General features: G+C 45.7%; 1 long non-coding RNA gene across 1 annotated transcript in view; it reads left to right on the forward strand.

Moving 5' to 3' along the window:
* LOC308652843 overlaps positions 1 to 24631 on the forward strand; it is a 1084519-nt gene that overhangs the window by 271607 nt on the left and 788281 nt on the right. The gene's annotated exons all lie outside the window — the stretch shown is intronic.

The following is a 24631-nucleotide window of genomic DNA, read 5'->3' on the forward strand; positions in this document are numbered from 1 at the left end:
GCCGCCTACCCGCCTACTGATCAGGAACTGCAAATATTCAGGTCCCACCCAGAACCTTAGATGAGAACTGGGATGGGGCCCTGTGACCTGTTTTCAGGGAACACAGGGCTCTCTGGGCTGGGAATATCTGTAATAGGGAGAAGGAGGCTGAGGTCAGGGGAGAAGGTCAGCTGTCTTCTGGCTAGTGCAGGACCCCAGGCGCTGCCCTCAGAGGCCCCATGGGTACCCCTTTCCCATAGGTTGGATACCAACCTGTCACAAACAGACCAGGGCACATCAGGAGGGCATGGGCTTCAGTTGCAGGGCAAGGTGTGGGAGAGTCTCCCTGCAGCCCCGGAGCCCCTGGACAGCAGACTGGACTTGAGTCTGTTTCCCTGAGGAGCGAACACCATCTTGTTCTTGCGTGATTCAAGAAGGCAGAGGCTGGCTCAGCTCCTGAAGCTTCCCTGGCTTCAGGGTGGCTTCCTGAGTGGCCAAGATGGACAGGTAAGGGCTGGAGCAAGGGGGAGTAGGTGTGTCTGAGAGTCACTTCAAACCCACCAGGATCTCTCCACTCCACCTCTTCCCTGGGCACCATTGGCTTCTCCTCTGCCTGTTAACCAGAGACAGAAGCATGTTCCATGGGGTTAAAAGTTTTAAAATATTTTTAAAGGCTATAATCCAAAGCCCTGTGAGATTCAGCAGCTTTTAAACCACATTTCATGTGTTGGCGGTTTCTAGTTAACCCCACAGCAGAGCCCCTGCACCTACTTCTCTTGGGTTTTGTCTAGAAACTTGCATTTTTATTAACAATTGAATTTGCAAAGCCCTGGACACAGGCTCATACTTGCAGATGGTACTAGTGTGCACCCAAGATCCAGGGCCAGTGCTGTCTCAGGAAGGTGCACAGATTTTGCTAGAGACTATCAGGCACTCACACCCTACATGATCATAGAGCACCTGTCCTCGATGTTTCCTGCCTTCCCCATAGATGATAGCATCCCACCATGTAGACCGAGGCACAGACACATAAAGGAGCTAACTCAGAGTCTCAGAGCTACCTCAGGTGGCCAAACACAGGCTCTGACTGTGGATCCCTAACAGACCATGTGGGTCCACCATCGGCAGATGACTGGGGCCAACCGCCCTTGCTGAAGTTGGGAAGGCTGCACTGGGCAATGTGCTACCTATCATGAACACCGCTACTGCTGCCCTGGAGTTCACCACTGCCTCCCTAAGCTGGAGGGGGACTGTTTTGAGTTTAAGTTCATCATGCACAGACCAAGTAAGGCAATCCTGCTCTTAAAGGGGCCTGAACAATGCGAAGGGCGAAAGTAGCAGTCGTCTTCTTACAGACAGCTGTGAACACGTTAGGAGACTTCTAGAAACTAGCTGTTGTTTACCATGGGAACATCTGTAAGAGCCGTCTTATAGTAACAGAAATGTTCCCTTGAGATGCTCCCTAGACTGACTTTAGGAGTAGACCACTTTACAGAGATGCCAAGATGTTCTTTCATTGTTCTTCAAGTGCATAGAACTTTTGAAGTGGGGTGGCAAGAAGAGGATCGACCAACCCTGTCTCTGAAGATGTGTCACCAAGTTGGCTTCCACTTTCAAACTCACCTCCTCTTCCAAGGAACAACGCAGTTCCCCATATCATAGTAACAAACACAAGTGCCATTTGCAGAGCTCCTGCTGTATCGGAGTCTCCTCTGATCCTGATAACTTTGCTAACTGTTTACTGTCTTACCAGTGAGCACACAGATGCAGGCTGGGCGAAGTGACTTATCCCAAGTTCTGGAATAAGTGCAGGGACCTAAAATGTAGCCCAGATCTGCTCAGCTGATCTCGGCACTCCTGGTCTTTTACCTCATTGCAAAGCCCCTCTCAAAGGTCCACACCATTAGGAACCGGGGCTCCATTAAATGAAGGCCTGGCGGTGGTGACAGGGATCACACTGGGCAGGGGCTGTTTGTTTTCTTTAAATACCTAGTTAGTTTGCAAAAGATTAGAGTATGTTAAAAGTTTTCTAGGATCTTGCTCTCATGGGCTGCATTCATGTTTAAAGCACTGCTTTCTTTAACTAGATTGATATAAAGTGAAGCAGTCAGACCCACGTGCTGTGCTCCTCTGTGTCCTGGACACGAAGTTGACTCTGCTGGGACACTGGTGTTTCTGAGTGGATAAAGTTCAAGCAGAGTCCTATATGATTTTGGAGTCAAGAACAAACTTCTTATTCAGCAAGAAGAAATCCCCGCCCTGATCACCCATCAGCAGGGAGAAGTGAGACACTCTAGCAAATCCCTGTTGATAAAACAAAAATCTCTGTTCAAGAACATTCTGTCTTTACAAAACACAAGTGCAGCCAGCACTCGTAACACTTGTTCGTTAATAATAAAGAGAATTCTTCAGTGACTGCTGAGATGAATAAATATTTTTTAAAAAGCATGGAGTATGTAAGGAATTTTAATCCGGCCTCTGTTTCATTCCCCCACACAAGGACTGTCCAGAGACCAGTGGCCTCCGAATGATGAATGGCCCCAGACTCTGCTAGGAGGGGGAATGACCCAAGCCCGCTAATGCAGCATCTTTTTATAGCTTCCCTGGTGGACTTCTTTCTTGGCTGGCTGATGAAAGGGCTTTGGATAGGATGTAAAATGACCGTCCAGTTTCTCCTCTTATACCACACCACTTCTTTTTTTTTTCCCTAACAATGAAATCCCAGCCTCAGCTGTATACCTCTTAGTCTGTCATAGACACTGGCTTCTGCTAGCAAATCCTTTGCTGTTAAGAAGTTCCATTAGTTAATTTTACATTAGTATCTTAAGAAGCTCTCAGTCATGAGCAAGAATACCAGGAAGTTGAATGAGTAAATGATGGAGCCATAATCAGCTTAAAGAGACGTCTTCCAGCCCCCTGCTAGAGGATGCCACAGAGTTTCTAAGCTTAGAAAATCTCTTCTCTGCACGTGGTACCTCGGGGATAACCAGAGATGCTTCTCCATAACTGCAGTCATGTTTAAAGACTCCCTCAGCGGGCCTCCTACTGCAATGCTGTGCTCATGCACACACACACACACACACACACACACACACACACACACCAAGCCCTGCTAGCCAGTGGCTACCTGCTAGGCAGCAGGCTACAGGGGGTTAAGGCTGTAGACTTCCAGGCTTGTACTTTCTCCTCTGCAGTAAGTCCTGCAGCCTGGCTCCCACAGAGCATTCAGCTCTTGCAGAAGCTGTATTTCCTCCCAGCAATCTTTGCTTCAAACTTGCCTTTCACGGGGTAATATAGCTCAAGAGTCAAAACTTACCCGTCACAGCATTGCCCAGAGTCTGTTCCTTTTCCTGCTGGATCTGTTGCCCCTGCGGGGTCCTGGAGTATCTTGGCCTTCTTAACCTTGCTGCTGCCTTTGGGGAGCTGGACGCATCCTCATTGACTGGGCTGCGTGGCTGCACATTTCCCTAGCAACCTCATTTTCCCTTCAGCTCAAACTTCTCCGAACAACACATCTCTGCCTCCGGAATTCTCTGGCCCTTCGGTATGGCACCTCCAGCCTACTATGAGAGTGCCACAGAGGGCAGATTGGGGAGACAAGGTCTGGGAACTCACCTGCAGAGCAGCAAGGCTCCTACAGGGAGGGGCTGCCTGCAAACTTCCCAGGGACTGTCTGCAGCCCAGTCCCCTGGCCTTAAAGGGGCAGGGCACTTTTCACCATATAAGGAAGGCAGTTGACCTGTCCGCCTGGGAACCTGTCTGCAAGGCAACTCCTTCTTCTGAAGTCCAAGTTCGTGGGGGCATCTGAAGATCTGCATGGGTAGGCAGTTAAGACTCCTAGATGAGGCACAAGAATGAGGTTGGCAGGCCATCTTTAAGGCCAGAAGGCCCTCACGTGGAGTTCTCCTTAGAAGGGCTTCTGGCAACAGGAAGCCTACCTTAATTTACAGGAAGAGTGTCTGCTTCTATTTCAGTTTTGGCTCCCTGCAGACCAACAACCCTGCTCACCTCAAGAAGGTGAGGCAGACTGACCCCTTCTCTCCTGAGAGGGAAGAAGGACTGTTCAGAAACCAGTGATCTCTGAATGATAAATGGCCTCAGACTGCTAGGAGGGGAAATGACCCTTCTGGGGTGAGGTTCTGACTGCTTAAGACACTTTAGCTGCAGGGTGTGGGAGGCTGAGGCAAGAGGATTGCAAATTCCACGCCAGCCTCAGCAAATCAGCAATGTAATTTTCTGTCTCAAAATAAGAAATAAAAAAGAGCTGGGGATATATCTCAGTGGTAGGGCATCCCTGGGTTCAATCACCAGTACCTGTCCCCCCAAAAAAGACATATTAACCCTGCCCCCTGAGCATGAGATGGCCCTGCCTCTTAGCCCTTGCTAAGCAAAAGAGCTCATAGTCCAGGACTGAGGCCCCAGGGCACCTCCTTTTCCCCATCCCTGAGTACCTCTCTGGCTCTTTTGGCTCTAGCCCTTACAGCTGCAGAGAGGAGAACCTGTTTCAGCAAGAGCTAGCATTCCTGGGGCTGATATGTAAGCGCAAGCTGTCGTGCTCATTTGGGGTGATTAAAAGCAATTATAGAATGCTGGATTCTAAGAAGAAAGCAGAGCTCGACTTAATCATCGCCTGGGTGATGATTTCCTCTTTTGCTGCTAACAGATCCTTTGAACGCTCTCCTCAGAGGGCCAGGTAGGTCCCCCAGCACCTCCTCTTTGCTGCTTAGCTGCCTAAGCAAGAGGTGCCTGCGCCACTGAACTGGGCCTTTACAAACGTCACTGGTACCGGATCATCTGGTCTCGTCCTAAGGTCACATCTCACCTTCTTACATATGAGTTTCCAAGGACAAAGATGTCATGCTCTGAACACCTGATACAGAACAAACTAGGACTAGAACATACTTTTGGATCAAAGCGAGTAAATGGAACCCAGGATTTTTGTGTGATGTCTCCATACAGTTTTATGAAGAAAGTGTATTTATTTTTTTCTTTGTTTTATCATCTCTTTTTATACAGAGTATTATTATTTTTCATATCATCAAACTTTCTTCAAGGGCAGAGATTTTTTTTTTTTTTTTTTGGTACCAGAAATTGAACCCAGGGGAGCTCAACCACTGAGCCACATCTCCATTCCTTTTTATTCTTATTTTGAGATAGGGTCTGCTAAGTTGCTTAGGGCCTCACTAAGTTCTGAGGCTGGCCTCAAACTTGTGCTCCTCCTGCCTCAGCACCCCCCCCCACCCCCGCCAAGCTGCTGGGATTACAGGCATGTGCCACCATGTCTCACAAGGGCAGAAATTTTTAAAGGTTATCAAACTTACAACTCTTTGACCCAACAATCTGATTTCTAGAAATTGAATCTAAGGAAATAAAGGAGCAGAAGAAAAACAATATATAAATAAAAATGTTCATTGCATCTCTATCTGTAATAGAAAAAATGAGAAATGACTGCAGGACTCCACGGTCATTTTATATGTCAGTAGTAATAGCCCGTGTTCACTGGTTGCTCACAATGTACGCTCTAAGAAGGTCACAGGGACTGACTTACTCAATCCTTAACACAAACCTACTTGACAGACATGGGCACGTCCCTGTTGGGACACTAAGGCAGGGAGGGTAAGAAACCTGCATTTGGATCGTGGTATTTTGATGCCAGTACCTAGAGTTTTCACATTGTTCTCTGCTCACATCAGAACTCAGCATGACAAAGGCGCTGGGGATAGATGGAAAAGCAGAAAGGCTTGCTAGTCACCTAGAAAAACAGCTAAGATAACCGTGTAGCAGTATGAATCTGCTCATGTTAGCAAGTGAACAGAAACAGAGTGTAAAATTTCTATGACGGCAACGAGAGCTAAATATCCGCGTCTGTAAGAAATGGAAAGCAATGTGTAACACCCAAAATAGGTGTGCAAGAATGTTGGAGTATGATACGACTTTCTCTAAAATTATCATCAGAGGAAAGATTTTACCATGTTCATTAAAATTAATAAAAATTAATTCCGGCCACAAAAATCTCGACCTTGGCATCTTACTGCTTGTAGCACGTTGGTCTTACGTGATACTAAGGAATAAGTGAGTGGGGACTGCAGGTCCTCTTGAAGGTGCCCTGGTCAGGGACACTCTGCTAATAAGAGGCTCAATGCTGAGGGCTCCATGCTTCACCTATGCTGCCCTTCAGATCCTGAGGTCAGCTGCGGATAAGTGTATCTTACAGTGTCCATTTTACTAAACCTCAGTGTTTGGGCCTGGTAAGAACAGGGCATACCATAGAGATTCCTGACAGGTCACTGGAATTGTCTCCTTAGGTGGATTTCAACAACACAGTCCAAATCTGGAAATGTTCCTCAGTAAACAAACACATCTCGGAAGATAAAGTCAGTCTATGAAGAAAGAGGAAGATTTTGGTGTAAATTGACTACTAATTCAAATTATATATAATGTTTAAAGCTGTTTTTAAGGATGTAATGAATTAATGTGTTTGTATATCGTGAGGCAACGTCAAAGAAATTAAGCTATAAGGACAGAGGTGACATAAGGAGGTAGTAAGATATTCATAGCCTTTGACGCCAATAATTATACTTCCCTTTCTGAAATTATTTCAGAGATTTTTCTTTCATGAGAGGAGGTAGAAGAGAGGGAGAGAAAACCTTGTGATTCCAGATAAATCAGTAAATAGATTAAGATTTTGAAAAAATGTAGTAAAGTGCTTACAGGAAAACAGTGGTTTTTTTCTGATATTAACAATATAAACTATAGTGTGTACAGTAAAGAAATGGGCTGATCTAATTTGTTTAATATTCTTCTTAACTAAATATACATCATGTAAGAGTGTATTACCAAACTTGGAGACTTCACAAGCTAAGTCCATACTCAGGGCTAAGTGTATTCTTTGATGTGTCACACCTGCTTTGTTTTGTTTATGTGCATATTTACGCTTATTTTTTATAGTTTTATAAGCTGTTTCCCCAAGGTATGCACACGCCGATTATAGAACACACACAGTGGCGGCTGAGGTTCCTGCTGGAAGCGCCTGGAGACTCTGGCTGGGGCATTTTGATGGTGTTCCCTCAGGTCTCAGGAACACATCAGTCCTATCATTTCTCCCCAGTGCATAATTCCTCAGAAGCAAGCTGCTTATGAAGAGGCAGAGTAGGAACCAGGGGCGACATTGCCAGGGGCTGGAAGAGAGCCCTGCACCCCCAGCAGAGCTGCTAAAGGCCAGGCTGAGCCCCGCTGGCCAGGATACCCATCCAGATCAGAAACCTCTTCTTCTCAGGAGGAGCAGCTTGGCCTGGGGAGGGGGTGAGTCGGTGCTCCTCTGGGCTCTCTGGGCTTCCTTCCACACTTTCCATGATACCCCTGCACACATTTTCTCCTGTGGTATTCACACTTCGCACACCAGGGCGTGGACTGACTGCCTTCAGCATCTGTGCAGAATTCAGCTGTGTCAACCTTTGTCAAGCCTCCCCTGTGCTGATGGACATTTGCTTCCATTTTTGTTGTTGTTGTTGTTACAAATGTGAGCACTACAAGCAGTAGGTACCACAGAGGAGGAGGAGGAGGAAGAGGATAAGGAGACCGTTCCAGCCACACCACCCCTGTCTCCTCCTTGCCTACTCGTGAACACCCGCAGGATTCTGTAGGGTGGGACTAGAAATGGAATAACAGGATCTCTGGGGTCCCATTTATATTTGAATAAACACTGCTATGCAAATAAAGGCTTTTAGTAAGTCTATGCTTTTTATGCATTTTATTGCTTAAAAACAACTATGTGTTTTTTTCTTGAAAAGCTAAGAAAATATATAATAGAAACACCGGTGTCAAAAAGAATATAGATAAAAAGGCAAGTCTGTTTATTCCATCCTGCATCTTCGCCCCCTCAGCAGTTTCCTGTGTGCCTTTCAAAATACTGGCATGAGTGTGCATGTGTGTATAATTATAGTTTATATCATATACATACTACATGTTATTATATATGTTATAATATGCAATATGTATTACATGAATGACATCATAACTGAGCTCTACATACACACATGCATATACAAAAAGATACATTATGATCTAGTGTGTGTTTATTCATCCATCATCTATCTATCTATCTATCTATCTATCTATCTATCTATTATCTTGCTCTTTTCCTTTAATAATATCTTGGAGACTATTCTATGTCCAGGCTGGCAGATTTCCCTTATTTATTTAGTTTGTTTCTTTGTTTCTGTTTTCAAGACAGAGTCTTGTTAATTCTCCCTCCCTGGCCCTCAAACTCACCATCTTCCCGAGCCCCAGAGCCTCACAGGTGTGCACCTCTGCACCAGGCTCATTCTTTTTTCTTTTTTTTTTTATACTAGGGATTGAACCCAGGGGTGCTTACCACTGAGCTACACCCTCAGCCCCCCTTTTATATTTTATGTTGAAACCGTCTTGTGGAGTTGCTTAGGGTCTCACTAAATTGCTGAGGCTAGCTTTGAACTCATAGTCCCGAGTCTCAGCCTCTTGAGCTGATGGGATTACAGGTGTAGGCCACCCTGCCTGAGAACCAGGTTCATTCTTTATAAATAGCAGGATATCATAACTCTGTCCTCTGTGAGCCCAGAGAGAAGAGACAGAACCTCTGACACTGGGGTCAGGTCACCTCCTGACTCTTGTGTCCTGCCCAGGATGATCAACTCCCAGAAAGAGCCACCTGTTTCCAGGAAGTGCTTGTCCACCCCCTCTGGCACAGGTCTTTCCTGGCAGGATGATCACAGTGCAGTTGGACACCATGTAGGAGACATATTTGTTCTTTTGCTTTGCTTTGTTCTGTCTTGGTGCTGTGGATTGCACACAGGGAGTCACACAAGCCAGGCTGGTGCTCTGCCACTGACTGCACCCTACCAGCTTCTTCAGAGATGCCCTCTATTTGCTGATGACCAGGATGCAATGCACTGGAGGAGGAACTGAGAACCATCCAAACACTCACTTTGGGGAGGGAGTGACCAATGTGTGATGGTGCTGGCCAGCTGTCCCAAGCAAAGACCTCTGAATCTGCTGACCTTGGTCACTGACTGAGGCCATTCCCAGTGACCCTCTTTTCCTGTAAAGCTGTAGTGTGGGGCCACGCCCTCCATGTTCCTTGTGTTTCTTCTCCACGTTGTTCTTCTTCCCGGCTCCATACCAGCCCACAATCCAAGCCCAAGCTGACCACTTCCTGTAGGGGACTCATTTTTCCGACAGGCCCTTCAGCTCGCCAAGCCCTTGTTACTTTTACTTTATAGACATCTGAGTGGACATTGCTGATACTCAAGGATTCATTTCCTTTCCCTTATGGGTTCATACCCTTCCTAGGGTGGGGATCATTCATCTGACACAATGTGTTGGAAATCTGGGACATGCTGGCCCTTCAGAATTTTGTCTGGTAGTGGACAAAACAGGCAAAATCCCCACAGGCTGGGTCTGGCTGCTACCTGTATGTGTGATCTACCAAGAGAGGTGGCACGTGTGTACCTGGAACTCCCATCCCTAGACTTCCCATGCTCTTGTGGGGAGACATAGCAATGGAAAATGAAGAAGAAAATTCCAGGTAGTGAAATTTCCATAGTAGGGAGAAGATGGGCCTGTGAAGGGTGGCTGGGTGTTGGTCTACCCAGGGCTCTGGTTTCCTGCCTGGAAGCTGGTCATATCTATCTTTTCAGTCCTGCACCTATCAGCCAGTTCACCTTGAGAGCAGTTGGGGTAAGTACCTATTATGGAATCATTTAAAATTTCCTCAGGCGCCAGACCGGCGTTTCTACCTCATGGCTTTTAGCTTCACTGGCTGGTAGAGTGGAAGGCTTTTTGACCTCGGAGTCAGGTGGTAATCTTCTGACTTAACCTGAGCTCCCTCTGGATGTTTGCAGCATATTGCCAGTGCCACTTATACCAGTTACAAAAACAGCAAATTCAAAAGGAAAATGATCTCAAATTCCCATCAAGAAATACCTGCTAAACAGTTGGCATTCCATTCTACAATTTTCTCTCCAAGCAATTTTGGAAACCCCCTGGTTGGACTTCTTAAAGGCTTGCACCTGGAGAACGGTGCAAGGCTTTTACGGGGAGTGCTATTATAGGTCTCTGCAGGGCCCTGAGAGGAGGCCTGGAAGCTGGGCTTTACGGTCCAGTGAGGTTAGCTGTTTACTGTTCCCATAAGCTTTTTTACTTGCAATAAAGGTCAATGGGCCTTTTTAGGGAGGAAAGCTAGACCCTGTCTAAAGCTGCAGTATTCCGTAGTCAGAGAGAGAGGCTGCTTTGGATTCTTCTGGAAAGAGGCAGTTTGTTTACCTAGCTGGAGAGCGGCCAGCTGATGAGCCAGGCCCCTAGGAATCCAGACTTGAGGCTGAAGGTGGAGTCTTAGACCGTCTGACCTGACCACAGGCCGGGTGTGCAGGCTGGGTCTGGCTGCTACCTGGGTGTGTGATCTGCCAAGAGAGGTGGCACGTGTGTACCTGGAACTCCCATCCCTAGACTTCCCAGGCAGCTGGAGCCCCTGAGGACCGAAGTTTGCGGCCCATGGAGAGGTAAATCCAGGACAGCAGACCAGTCCCACTAACACTTGATTTTTCTCATTTTCTTCTTAGTTTTTAAATAATGAAATCAAACTGAGTGGGTATTTCCCTAAAGACATTGGTGTTCAACATTTTTTGTTGAATGTAACCTAAAGGACTTTTGAGAACTATGTACTCACTTCCAGTTTTAAGGTTGAGATCTAAAAGAACTCATCAACAGCTTACAGCAGGGAAGGATACAAGTTATGTTATGTTGCAAATATTGGCTTTTAAAAGAAAGATGGATGCCCAAGTACCTCTCGTGGAATATAGATGGCGGAGCAACTTGACACAGCTCCATCCGCAGGTAGAAGTTAGGATGTTGTATTCTTTCTTTTCCCCTTGAATTTTTTCATTCCTTTTCAGAATTTCATCCTAGGTAACATGTACTTTGTGTTTAATAAGAGTATAGAATTTCTACCTCAGTACAGTTTTCTATGATAAAAACAAAGTGAAATTACATGAATTGTCTCTCTCTCTCTCTTGTCTTCCCAGTTGGACACAAGGGACTCCCCATGGCAAGATGCAAGACAGAAGAACGATCACCTGGGGAGTCCTTGGGACAGAGCCCTGAGGAGGCCCCTTGACCTCCTCAGAATGAGATGTGAACGAGCACTAAACATCTGCTGGGCTAATCATTGGACTTTTAGGGTTAATAGTTACCGTAAGGTAGGCTTCGCTGTCCTGATGAATATAGGGTATAACTGATCAAAGTGACATAGATGAATTACAACTTTTGGAAGGTAATTACTAAGATTAAATATTTTTTAATTCTTGCCAGCCGCAGTGGCACACACCTGTAATCCCAGAAGCTCAGGAGGCTGACATAGGAGGATCACAAATTCAAAGGCAGCCTCAGCAAAAGCGAGGTGTTAAGCAACTCAGTGAGACCCTGTGTCTAAATAAGATACAAAATAGAGCTGGGGATATGGCTCAGTGGTCGAGTGCCCTTGAGTTCAAACCCTGGTACCGCCCCCCCCCCCCAATTTTTTTTTTTAAAGAAAGAGTGAGAGAGAGGGAGGGAGGGAGGGAGGGAGGGAGAGAGAGAGAGAGAGAGAGAGAGAGAGAGAGAGAGAGAGAGAGAGAGAGAATTTTAATATTTATTTTTTAGTATTTGGCGGACACAAGATCTTTGTATGTGGTGCTGAGGATCGAACCCGGGCCGCAGGCATGCCAGGCGAGCGCGCTACCGCTTCAGCCACATCCCCAGCCCCCCCCCCCCAATTTTAATTCTTGAAAAATGCATCTCAATAAAAATCAAGAAATCTTGTTCATATAAATGGGAAGGAAGGTGGATGTAACAGGGTCACTTAATTTCCATGGAGTTACACACACTTAGTGATCTATAATAAAAAATTAAACCATCTATCAACTGACAACCGAATCGAGTTCCATTGCAATGTTATTGAAGACAAAGATTTAGCCACCCCTTGACTTCCAAAGGAATTTTCTACCCAGACTTTTATCTTACCAAGATTTCAAATTATTATTTTTTTTTTTCTGGAGCTCCCATGCAGATAACTACAGCAAGATTCTGTAAGATGGGAGAAATTGCCTTTGGAAAAGGCAGCCAAGTTTAGGAATGTGTCATATGAAATTTGAAAATCTGTGAGTTCATTTCCTCTAAAAATTGCGTCTATATATCTTTTGAAAGTCTCTATGAATGAATGCCCAGTGATACCTGTGCCCCATGAAAGTCACCGGGGAGAGGGAGAAGAGGCCAGAGGTGAGGCACCTCCTTGCTGGATCCCCTCTGGCTGCAGATATCCTTTTAGCCCTTGGCCCATCTCTTCTGCCTGACTCCTAACTGCCATAGTGAGCAAGTTCCTGATCAACATTCAAATCTGTAGCATATAGGCAGTTATTTAAAATCAGTAAGAAAAATGTGGTTATTCCCACAGAAAAAGACAGCAAATGATACCAATAGGCAGTTATCAAAGGATGAAATGCAAGTGGCCAGTCACGAAAGAAAATGTTAAAACAGAAATCATAGATGTGCAATTTAAGACAAGATACCATTTTGGAAATCAAATTGGAAAAATAAATAACATCAAGTGGTGGTTGGGAAGAAAATGAACTGGTTCAATGCTTTTCTAAATAGCAGGAAAGCAATATGCATTAAACATCTAAAAAACAGTATTAAGTTGACCTAAAAATCCTCAGTCTAAGTGTTATTCTAAAGATCAGAATTCTAAAGAATCACATACAAGAAAGAGTCAGTCTCAAATTCTATCACAATGGACATGTTGGCCAGGATTCCTTGAGCATCTTGTATTTGAAATGCCCCCTCTCAATGTCACTTTCTTGGCCTCTTGGCTAAGACTCCTGATGGATTTGGAACAACTGATTGCACACTGAGTTCCAGTGGATTGGCCTCTTGCAATGGGCTGCTATTGTCTGCAGAATGTGATTTGAAGGGTAGGGGTGCCTCCTCTAGGGGCACACGAGGCAGGAGATGAGTGAGCACAGCACACCTGTAATAGTGAGGTCAGACCTTCTGTGAAGTCAGTCCAGCCTGGGACATGCACTGAGCTCTGTCCCCATGCAATGAGAACTACTAGCAAGGTTCTTGCAGGGGACCATGACATGATACATACTTGGGATATTTTTCTTATTCTAATCCCAGTCCGAAAAAGGAAAACACTGTAAAAGAGAATATTCAGTCTAATTTCATTTTTTAAAATGTTTACAAAGAAAGAAAGGATATGTAGCAATACTAGGGAATGAAATAGATCAAATTATATTTTGTGCATGTATGAATATGTCACGATGAAGCCCACTTTTATGTATAATTAGGATATACCAATAAAAATAGATACACTTGGGTGGTGGGATGATGGATGATAGTTAATTTCTTATCTTTATGAAAACATTTTGCATAAATTAATTATAGTTGACATATAAAAGCATTTGGTACGTTAAGCATCAGAATTCAAGAGAATCCCCTGATTTTTAAGAGAACTGAAAAGAAACAAAGTAGAATCCAAATTCTGGAAGAGTGAAGATTGTGGTAAAGACTCAGACAAGGGGCTGCAAAGCGCCCCCATCTCCCCCACCCCATGCCTGGTGCCTGCCTAGCCTCAGCGCAGAGCTCAGGTGCTGTGGGAGAAGAGCCCTCTGCTCTTCCTGCTCCCCACCTCCTCGGGGGCTCAAGCCCCAGCTATACTGTATGATCTCCACACGAGGACATGTGTTATGGTTTGGATGTAAGGTGTCCCCCAAAAGCTCACGTGTGAGAGAATGCAAGGTTTGAAGGAAAAGTGATTGGGTTATGAGAGCCTTAACCAGTCAGTGAATCAATCCCTTGATGGGATTAACAAGTGGTGACTGAAGGCCGGTGGGGTGTGGCTGGAGGAGGTGGGCGTTGAGAGCACGGCTTGGGGGCACATATTTTGTGCCTGGCCAGTGGAGTCTTTGCTTCCTGATTATTACGTGAACTGCTTCCCTCTACCACACTCTTCCACCAAGATGTTCAGTCTCACCTCCAACTCTAAGGAATGGAGCCATCTGTCTATAGACCTGTGAAACCGTGATCCCCCAAATAAACTTTTCCTCCTCTACAATTGTTCTTATCAGGTCTTTTAGTCACAGCCAGCAAAAACAAAAACAAAAAAAAAAAAAACTGACTAAAACAATGTGTCATCCAGGGAGTGAGAACAGGATTCAGATGTAGAGGATGCAACTCTGATTCTGGTAGGTCACTAGTTGGGTTATCCTAAGGAAGCCACTAAACCTCTTCCAGACACAGTAAAATGGAGCTGATGACGGTAACCTGTTTCTTCACGTGGTTGCCATGTAGACTGAATGATTAATATGAGAAAGTGCGGCACACAACACACTCATGGCTCAAGATAGACTACACAAATGCATGGTCTTCAAAAGTATGACGGAACAGCCACAGAATTGAAGATGGAAGCCTTCACCTTGACACAGCCTAGGCTCAGTGTAGGTAGAGCCCCTGTACCTGTGGAGATGCCCAGAGCTGGAGATGCCTGGCCCACCCCAGCACTTTGAGAAGTGCTGATTGTTTCTTTTCTCCATAAACAGAGGTTAAAGAATATTTACTTTCTGGAAAAACAGGAGCCAGTAAATAAGAAACATTATTGAGAAACAAGCTATGGAAACAATGATGTTATTTAAATTTAAATGTTTGCCTACAGTGTTTCAGAATATAATAAACTATAGCTGCTCTTTTTAAATATTTACTGAGGAGACATTCTCTAAGATATTTGAATATTAACAATACATGTGACCGCTAACCACAGTCTGAGATTACCACAGAGTTTGTAAAACACATCTGATATAGGAGATTTTATTTGCTTGGCTACAAAATATAAGGAATCATGCTTATTCCAAGACTGAATACACACTCTTCATTGGAGGGTCATTTTACTCTCAAGCCAATTTAAGCCCCCACGCTGGATATGGGTTCTTATTGGCCCAGTGCTTTGGCCTCACCATGTGTATGGGTAGGTTCTCATTAGTCCAGTGAGTGTACCATACATCTTGGAATACTTCATTGCTTTGGCCCCCTGATGACAGGGCATATATAGGATGGGTTCTTGTTAGTTCACTGATTTGGCTGTAGGTTTCTCTTGGTAGACCATCAGAAACAAAGTGTGCTTCTAGTAGATTCCACTTCTAGCAGATTCACAATTTAACACAGTGAAGTGTGATTAATTTATTTCACAATGTCATTCAAGGTGACATCTGGGGAGTGTCAGAGGGCTGTGAGAGATGATAAACTGATCTTATTGAATGAACTGTGTGTTCTTGGAGTATTATTTTGTCCATCACTCACCTCCTTTGTAATAATACACATAATTTTAAGTGCTTTGATTATAGTATGGTGTATAAGAAGGTTCCTTGAGCACAGGAGTGGGGAGCAGGACCTCATCTCTCCCTCCAGACCCTACAGTGGACCAAGAACCTGACAGTTACTTGCTATGAAACTGAATCTGCTTGCAGATGTATTTTCTCAAGTTCCACCTTACTGGCCTGCCCATTATTAAATAAATAAATAAATTCCCAGTGCTATAATTTGAATATGGCTTTTCCAGTACAAAACTTATGTTAAATTGTATTCCCTTTTATGAGATGTTGAGGGTTGGAAGCAGGTAGGACCTCAGGAAGTGATGAGGGCTGCACTCTGGAGCATGGATTAACCCACCCCTATGATTAAGGGATTGGTAGGTTAATGGGTTATCTGGAATGGGGGGATCTGCTTTAAAAGCCAGTCTGGCCAGGTCTCATGTGCTCCTTCTGCACTGCTTTGGGACCTCTGACAGCAAGAAGCCCTCACCAGAAGTGGCTCCTCAATCCTGGATCAGGACCAGAAGCCAAAATAAACCTCCTTTCTTCATAACCTAGCCAGTCTATGGTATTGTGTTATCAGCAACAGGAAGTGCACTAAGAGAACCTTAAATAGAGCAGATGGTTCTTACATAAAAATGCAACATGGTGGAAAACATGGCTTACTATTCTGTGTGCATTCCACCTGTGGCCCTCCCTGCCAGCCCTAGATGCTGGGCAGTGAAACATCTGTGGGGTGAACATGCATTTGTGCCTGAGCTGCAGCTCTGCAAACTCAGGGCACGTGGGTGAGGTGTAAGAGGCGGTGGTCGGGCTGCTCCAGGTGGTAGCAGGGTCAGCTTGAGGGCACCTTGGGTTTTGGAGAAGCATTCCTACCACTGGCTTTGGGGACGGGGACAGTGGTATCTTTCAGCTATCATTGTTGGTTGCCTAAGATGCTCCCAGTGCCACAGCCCAGGAGCATTCTGCTTCCGCCTTCCTAACCTAGGCCGAGTTGGCACCCCTGGCTCTCCTCCTGGCTCTGCTGGCAGCCAGTCCTGAGGCCTGGCACACGGGGAGCTCCAGTTCCAGCCTCGATGCCCTTTGCCCTGCATGCCTACCCCACAGGGTGTCTGTCTCCTGCAGCAGAACTCTGACTGGCATCCCAGGAGAACGTGAGGCCCGGCGGCATCTGGTGCCTGCTCCAGTTATGGTGACAGGATGCATGTACGTAGCAAAGGCAGCCTCTGGTTCACGGTCCCTGCCAGCTCTCACCCACTTCCTCAAGCAGGGCCATGTCCAGTGCCATTGCTTGGGTTGTATTTGTAGCATTGATTTTAAAAGACATCTAGTTGTACCTTCTTGGACCCTATACAGCTTTGAGTTTATTGAAAATGAAATTTTGATTTTTAAGAAAAAATGTAATTTTTCCATTTTGAACATATTCCAGAATGTCCTCAAAGCCAGAAAGCTGTGCACCTAAGTGGCCCTATTAAGATCCCTGTTAGAACCATTTTTACCAGAGTATGAATCTGCTTTTGTTAACACGAAAGATGTCAAGTAAATGGTGATCCCTGCCGTGAGATCACGGCAGTGGCTTCTCTCACACAAACCCTTAGAGTCAGGAACAGAGTAGCTTTGCTCTGTGCCCTGGTCTTGGGAGAGGTGGGGCACACAGCACAGGAGGGGTGCACTGCTCAGGCTGGGACTGACCTCTCCCTGTGCCCAGTGTCCACGCTCCTGCTGGGTCTCACCTCACCTCCCATGTCTTCACTTCACTCAGATTTATTCTCATGTTTCTAAGAAAATTCTGTTTGCTATTTTGCTTTGACTTTTTTTTCTTAATCTTTATTTTTGCTTAGCTAAATAATTGTATATGTTTATGGGGTATCCTGAGGTTTTGATGCATGTATTTACAGAGAATAAGCCTGAAATCAAGCTAATTGACACGCCCAACACCTCACATACTTAGCATTTTTTTTTTTTTGTGGTGAGAGCATTTAAAATCCACTCCTTGTGATTTTGAAATGGACAGTGCACTATTAACCATAGTCCCCATGCTGTGCACAGATCACCAGAACATTCCTTATTACTGAGACTTCAGAGCTTGTTGATCTTTGGCCAGCATTTCTCTTCTCCTGGCTGATGGCCCCAGCTCCTGCTCCCCACCACTGTGCTTGCCTTCTCTGGGTCCAGATTTCAGATTTCTCATGTGAGTGACAACATGCAGCATTTGTCCTTCTGTGCCTGGCTTATTTCACTAAGTGCAATGTCCTCTAGATTTGTCATATTCTCGTAGATGTCTGTTGGTTCTTTTTCAAGGCTGAAGGGTCTTTCACTATGCACATACACCATGTATGAAAACTTCCTTGATGGGCACTTGGGTCACTTGGGTCACTCCCATGGCTTGGTGTTGTGAATGGCGCTGCAGCAAGCATAGGAGTGAAGATCTCCCCTGAGCACACTGACCCCTTACCTGAGATGCATTGTGGCAAGGCGATGCCTGGTCACATGGTAGCTGTTTTCAGGAAACTTCATACTGTTTTCCAAAGGGGCCGTGCTGATTTGCATTCTGAGCAGCAGTGCGGTGTCCTTTGTCTTCATTTGTTATCTTTCATTTCTGTGGTAATACCCATTCAAACAGTTGTGAGGTGACTGACCTGCCTCACCCCTTAGTCATCCCCACCCTGTCTTCCTGCGGCATGCAAGAGAGTGGGAAGATATTTAAATCAACTCCTGGCTCCTCCTGCTCTGCATAGTGTCTGACAGACATTCGCTTTTGGCTCTCTCTGCCTCCATTTCCTCCAATGTCTCAACAGATCAAGGTGATTCATGGCTGTGTGGGAATTTCCAACCCAATAAACATTTTACAGATGTGGTCAAGTTGAAGACTGAGCAAAAACGAATCTGTTCAGTGATTATTACTAAGTAAAACCCCTAGAGCTACAGATTTCTATGCCAATCAAATGGAAGACTCAGTCTTTTGGGGAAGGAAGTAATTATACATCTTATGATATAACAAGACTAAGAAATATCCAGCATCTGAGTTTAAGCTTACCTGTTTTCCCTTTTTAAAATTAAATGCTTTTGTGATGCATGCCTATAATCTTAGCAGCTCTGGAGGCTGAGGCAGGAGAATTGCAGGAGAATTGCACGTTCAAAGTCACCTTTAGCAATGGTGAGGCACCCTGTCTGTCTCTAAATAAAACACAAAATAGGGTTGGGAATGTGGCTCCACCGTTGAGTGCCCCTGAGTTCAATCCCCGGTACCTCACCCTCCCCCCCCAAATTAAACACTTTCTTTTGAGATGATTATGCGCTGTTTTAAGAATGGCAGTGAGATCTTGTGCACCTTTACGCAAAGCCATTATCTTGTGAAGCTGCAGCACAGTAACCACAGGCATGGAGGTGGCACAACGCTGGAAACTCCCTTCCCCACAGGACCCCCTCCTGCTGCCCTGTTACGGCCTTCCTGCCTCTGCTCACCTCTCCCCTTTGGCCTGGCAACCAGGCAACCACTCTTTTCTTTACAAAAGTGACATTGGCCCTTTCCATTTCAGGAATGAGCTAATCTCCTCTGACTGCGTGACTGTTCGCTGCAGTGACCCACTGCAGGACAATGCCCTGGCATCTGCGCTCTTCTCCCACCTGCTCTGTGCCCGAGAAGGCTGACCTCGAGGACCCCACTACCTGGCTGCCTGGTCTTCCAGCTTCCAGTTGGCCTCAGGCATTGGTGGGAGGCAGGGGTTGGGGAGAGGGGGAGGGGAGAGGTTTGTCCTTGGTGCTGGCTCCCCCCATTCCTTGTCATGGCTCTAGCACTGGCCCCTTAGCTGTGCTAGGGCTGAGGCTCCAGTGAGGTGGCTACACTTCTGTGTCGTTGCTGTTTAGGTTCTGGACACATTGTTCCAATCAGGCCTAGGGGCGATGGAGGCTCCAGATGGCTCACAGGTATCTCATGATCCATGTTATTGTCCTCAGCTCTGTGAATGGGTGAGGGCTCCATAACCCTCAGCCAAACTCTTGGAGCACAGGCCATCTTCTCCTGCCACCGGCTCACCGATGGGGTGACTTTGAGGACTGATTTAAAAATAGTCTGTCTACTCCCAGAAAGCTTTTCAGCACCAGGAACTCTGATTCCTGTGAGTCTGCATCTCCCCAACCACCCATCCATTCCCTTTCCCTCTGCCTGTGCTCTTCAACTCCTCGTCCTCTTGCCCCTAGCCCAGCTCCTGGTGCTGCAGGAGGTGCTTTTAGGTTTGCTCTTGGGGTCTCCAGCTCAGCCCCTTTCTAGTTACCTTCCTTCCTTGATCCCTGAGGAAGACCCAGCAAGCTGTTTCTGGAGACACATCCTTCTCTGCCGCGGCCTGCATTTGGAAAGAGTGTGCAGGTTGTGGAACTGCTGGCGCCTTCTCTCTCCTCTGCTTTGCCACCTCTCCCTTCCCCAGAATGGACCTAGGCCCCTGTGTCCTCTGGCCTAGACCCACTGGTGTTAGGCACTGTTCTGGCAGGGGTAACAGGAACACTTTGGGAAGGGAGAAGAGAGCTAAAAGAGCAGAAGGAGAAGAAAAGGAGGAAGAGGAGGGGAAGAGTAGGGGGGAAGGAAGAGGGAACAGAGAAGTACTAGAGAGGATAGAGTGCCCCAGATGAGGAAAGGGATGAGACCTCGCAGACCTCGGAGACATCAGCAGGTGAGTTGCCTGCTGTCAAGTGGGAAGACTGTTTTGGACTTTGGATTTATCAATAATGACCTTAACGGATAGAGGAGTACAGAGGAGGAAGAAATCTGATAGTGATGGAGATTGAGTTCCTCCATAGAGAATAAGTCTTTGATCTAGGAAAAAAAAATTCTTAAGCTATGTAGGTTTTAGTTGGATTCAAATAGAGATGAAGAGTCACGGGGATTTCTTTCATAATGAGTTTGTGGACCTGGGTTCATAGTCCCTCCTATTAATTGTTTGGTGCCGCAGCCTTAATGCCGAGATGCTCAGCATCCTGGAATTCAGTTCAAAAATTCCTGGTGTTCAGTTCAAAAGGCTCATGTTCTCCTTCAATGACAGCAAATACCTTGTCACTGTCATGTGGTGTCCCTTATAGATCAAAGCCAAAGCTTAGCAAACACTAAATATTTGACTGAGGTTAATCATTTTACATCCATTACCTCATGTATCTTAGCAACAACCCTGTGAAATTTCCATAATTTTGCAGATAAGAACTTAAATAATTTGTCCAAGGACACACACCCTAAGCAGAAGATTCAGGACTCAATGAGCCAGGACTCAAATCTCTCTGAGTGGTTATGCCCTGTGTCCTCTATTGGTGGATTACTTCTCACCTGGACATGGGTGGAGAAGATGGCTCTTCCCAGTGGCCCTGGTTGCCCATCCCTTTTCTCCTGGGTGCTCCTACAGACCCTTGGTCTTTGAGCAGGAGACACGTGCCTCTCCATCCTGCCCAGGTGGACCTTCACAGGTGTCCTCCTCACACGAGGGACCATTCATTCTCCTTAGTAGCGGTCAGCATCACTGATGTTTGTATCTGCAGGGTGGTTATTTGACCAAAAATCTCTCTTCTTTCATCCGGATCCTGAAATCTGAGGAGACTGGGTCTTGTTTTGCTCCCCATCGTCTCCAGCCTGACACATGAGAATGCTCCATAATTGTGAATTGGTTGCATGAATCTTCTATTTCAAGAACTACAGACTCAGAGTCAGAGTGGCCCCAGCTTTTTTTGACCCCACTCACCCACCAGGGGTCCTTTGGCCCCATCATAACCAACTGGTGGACCCTGAAGTTTGAACACTGTCATGCTGAAGAGCTCAGCACACCCCCTTCTCCTCCACCTGTCTCCTCTTCAAGCTGTACCAGTGCCCTGCACCAGCCTCAAAGGACCCCTGTGCACATTCTGAACAAGTTCTCCTCAAGTTCCGTGCTCAGGGACAGATCCAAAATGGCCGGATCAATATGATCAGATTCTGAACCCTACCTGCTCGTCCCCACTCGACTCCTGGTCCCCACCCGACTCCCAGGCCTGTCTACAGTCCTCCTTGGGAGGTGGGGAGACTAGTGGCTTTGCTCTACTCATCTGTTTCAGTTTCTACGTCATAATCTCAGGGCTTCCTCAGGATGGCTCTCTGATTCTCAAAAGCCTGCTCCCGACTCACAAAGTGGAAGATGTGCCACTTCTCATTCTCAAGCTAACCATCCCGTTTCCTGGACACAGTGAGTCATGTAAGGAAAGCAGGGGAAGATGAGCATAAATTTAGCCTTGAAAGTTATCCTCCTGGCACATTGTGTCACCACCCAGCTCCGGGTGTACTGGTGCCATTGATTCTTTCAGCCTTGAGAAAAGAATCCAAATATTTTTGAGAGGAGACCGTTTTAGTGAAGAGATTATTTTCTTTTGAGGACATTCTCATTTTAATTTCCAACAGAATGGCTTTCATGAAGGAGCTCATCCATTCATGGGATATTTACTAAGTTACCCTGGGTGCCAGCACGCCTGCCTTCAGACTGCTCTTGTTGAAGGGGACGTGCCTGTGAATCACAGGAATCCCTGTGATGAACAAGGCCATCTCTGTTCTGACGAACTGACTTCCGGCATAATTTTAGCACAGGTCTGTTAATCCACTCACCAATTTTTCTGAACCACAGCTCCACCTTTAGATCTTGGTGGAGGAAATATGGGGCAAGCACTCATGGCTCAGTGGCAGACATGCAGATAATCATGATGCCTTTAAAGAAGGCATAGAGAAGGGCAAGCTGGGGACTCCCTGCAGCAGGTGCTGCTCAGGCTTCAGAGGCAAGAGAATATCAAGTGGAAAACGTGGTGGAGACTGCGGAAATTGCAAAGGGAGGCAGGGGAAGGAAGAGTGTGTTTGGGGAATGACAAATTTCATGTGTTGGGACCAAATGAAATGGCCTTTGTCTATCAGAGCCCTACATGCCAGAGGGCTCAAGCTTTCTGAATCTCTTGCTCCTTCTTTCTGGGTAAGTGTACCACAAGAGTGCTCATGGGCACCTGGCTGTTGCAGGGCATTAGAGAGCAGAAAGTGTAGGGTTGGCTGTGAAAGTAAGACTGCCTGGGGATCCAGTTCTCAGACACTGCAGTGTGCCATGCTGCAGGGCCTCTGCTTCCATCTGTGGCTCTTTATGCCTGTGCCACCCGTGTCTCTGTGGGAGGACGGCATTGGACCCTGAGTAAAATCCCAGGCTATTGGTGAGCATTGCTCATGCAGAGCTGAAGTTCAACTGTGTTCTTAGGCTAACAAAAGGGAAAGAATTTTGAAAAGCAGACATTTATGGAAGACATGTTTGAGAGAAACCACTATTAGGTCAAGTGCTCTGCTTGCATGGAAGCTCAGATTCTTGGATCCTTTGATTATAGCTGGTACTTCCTGATCCAGTCCATGCAGAAAGGTACCACAGTAGGTTTCATACACTTCCTGAACTAAGATAAAAGCTATGAGTTCAGCTCCAGATCCAGACAGTGGCCTCCTCTTTTCCTCCTCAGCACTCACAGGACAAGTGTACATCCTCAGTCAGTTATCCTGCAGTTGCTCTAGAAGAACCCCCACTGTCATAAATGGAAACGCAGTAGGAAGACAAAGTTGCTTCTCCATTGATGAGCCTACCTGTTCTAAGAGGTTGTCACACACTCTTGCCATGAGGATGTGGGTGAAGGCACACTCATACGTTGCTGGTGGAACTGCAAATTGGTGCAACCACTATGGAAAGCAGTATGGATATTCCTCAGAAAACTTGGAATGGGACCACCATTTGACCCAGCTATCCCACTCCTCGGTCTATACTCAAAGGATTTAAAATCAACATACTACTTTAATGCAGCCACATCAATGTTTATAGCAGCACAATTCACAATAGCTAAACTATGGAACCAACCCAGATGCCGTTCAACAGATGAACGGATAAAGAAAATGTGGTACTTATACACAATGGAATATTACTCAGCCTTAAAGAAGAATGAAATTATGGCATTTGTACATAAATTGATGGAATATCAGGCTAAGTGAAATAAGCCAATTCCAAAAAAATCCAAAAGCTGAATGTTTTCTCTGATAAGTAGATGCTGATCCATAGTGGAATGAGGGTCGGGGAGGATAGGGAAGAATGAAGGAACTTTGGTTTGTGTAGAGGGGAGTAAGGGGAGGGTTAGGTTTGTGGAGACGGGAAGGACAGTAGAATGAGATAGACATTATTACCCTATGTACATGTATGATTACACTACTGGAGTGACTGCACCACGTACATCCAGAGGAATGAGAAGTTGTGCTCCACTTGTGTACAATGTGTCAAAATGCATTCTACTGTAAAATAAATAAATACATAAATAAACAAACAAAAGAAAAGAAAAAACCAAACTCTTGTTATGACATGATTTGGAAAATGAAACTCTCACTGATCTGGAAAAAAAATGCTTAAAGTTGTGAAATGTACAAACTGCATGATAAAGTTAAACTGGGAGTTCGAGGGCTTGGATGCAATTGTGCTCTGTGTCAAAAGCTTGCCTCCTTTTCTGAGAGTGTTACTCAGAGGTAGCATCAGGTTCCAATTTGCCTGCGAGGGGTGGTGGGGCGGTTGGTTTTCAGGGCATACACTTCCTTGCCACTCAGTTCAGCATCATGCTTTTAGCATCTGACTTTTATGGGTACGGGGAGCTCGGCACCAAGCATTTGAAGTTACGGTGACTGCAATTACTTCACCCGTATTCTTTGGTTAACAGCAAACATTTTTTTTTCCTTCCCATGTACAACATTTACAGGCTGTTTTCTTTGAAATATCTCAAAAACATAAATGTGCAGGTTTGCTATAATAAACATCAATTCAGGAATTGCTTTTTTTTTATTGATTGTTCAAAACATTACAGAGCTCATGATATATCATCTTTCATACATTAGACTCAATTGGGTTTTGAACTCCCATTTTTACCCCAAATCACATCTGTTACATACTCACATTATTACATAAAGGTTACTTTTTAAAAGAAAAATCTAGTCCAACTTGCTGTAGACGGTTTTATATGTTTAGTGCCCTTTTTTTAAAACTAAGGAAAACTTAAGACCATTCTATGCTGCCCCAGAGACTCCTGCAGCCCATGCAGCATAGACTTTTGTATTTATTAAAATAATTTTGTGTAGAGTCTGGCCTTCAGATGCAAGGAGGATCGAGGCACAGCCTGTGGGCACAGCAAAGGTGATCGCTGGCTACACAGAAAACCACCTTTCTGGTCCAGGACAGGGGTCCTGGGTCTCCAGGCTGACAGCCACCAGGCAGACACCTGAG

Source organism: Spermophilus citellus, assembly GCF_964194105.1.
Source record: "Spermophilus citellus genome assembly, chromosome: 7".
Taxonomy (NCBI): domain Eukaryota; kingdom Metazoa; phylum Chordata; class Mammalia; order Rodentia; family Sciuridae; genus Spermophilus; species Spermophilus citellus.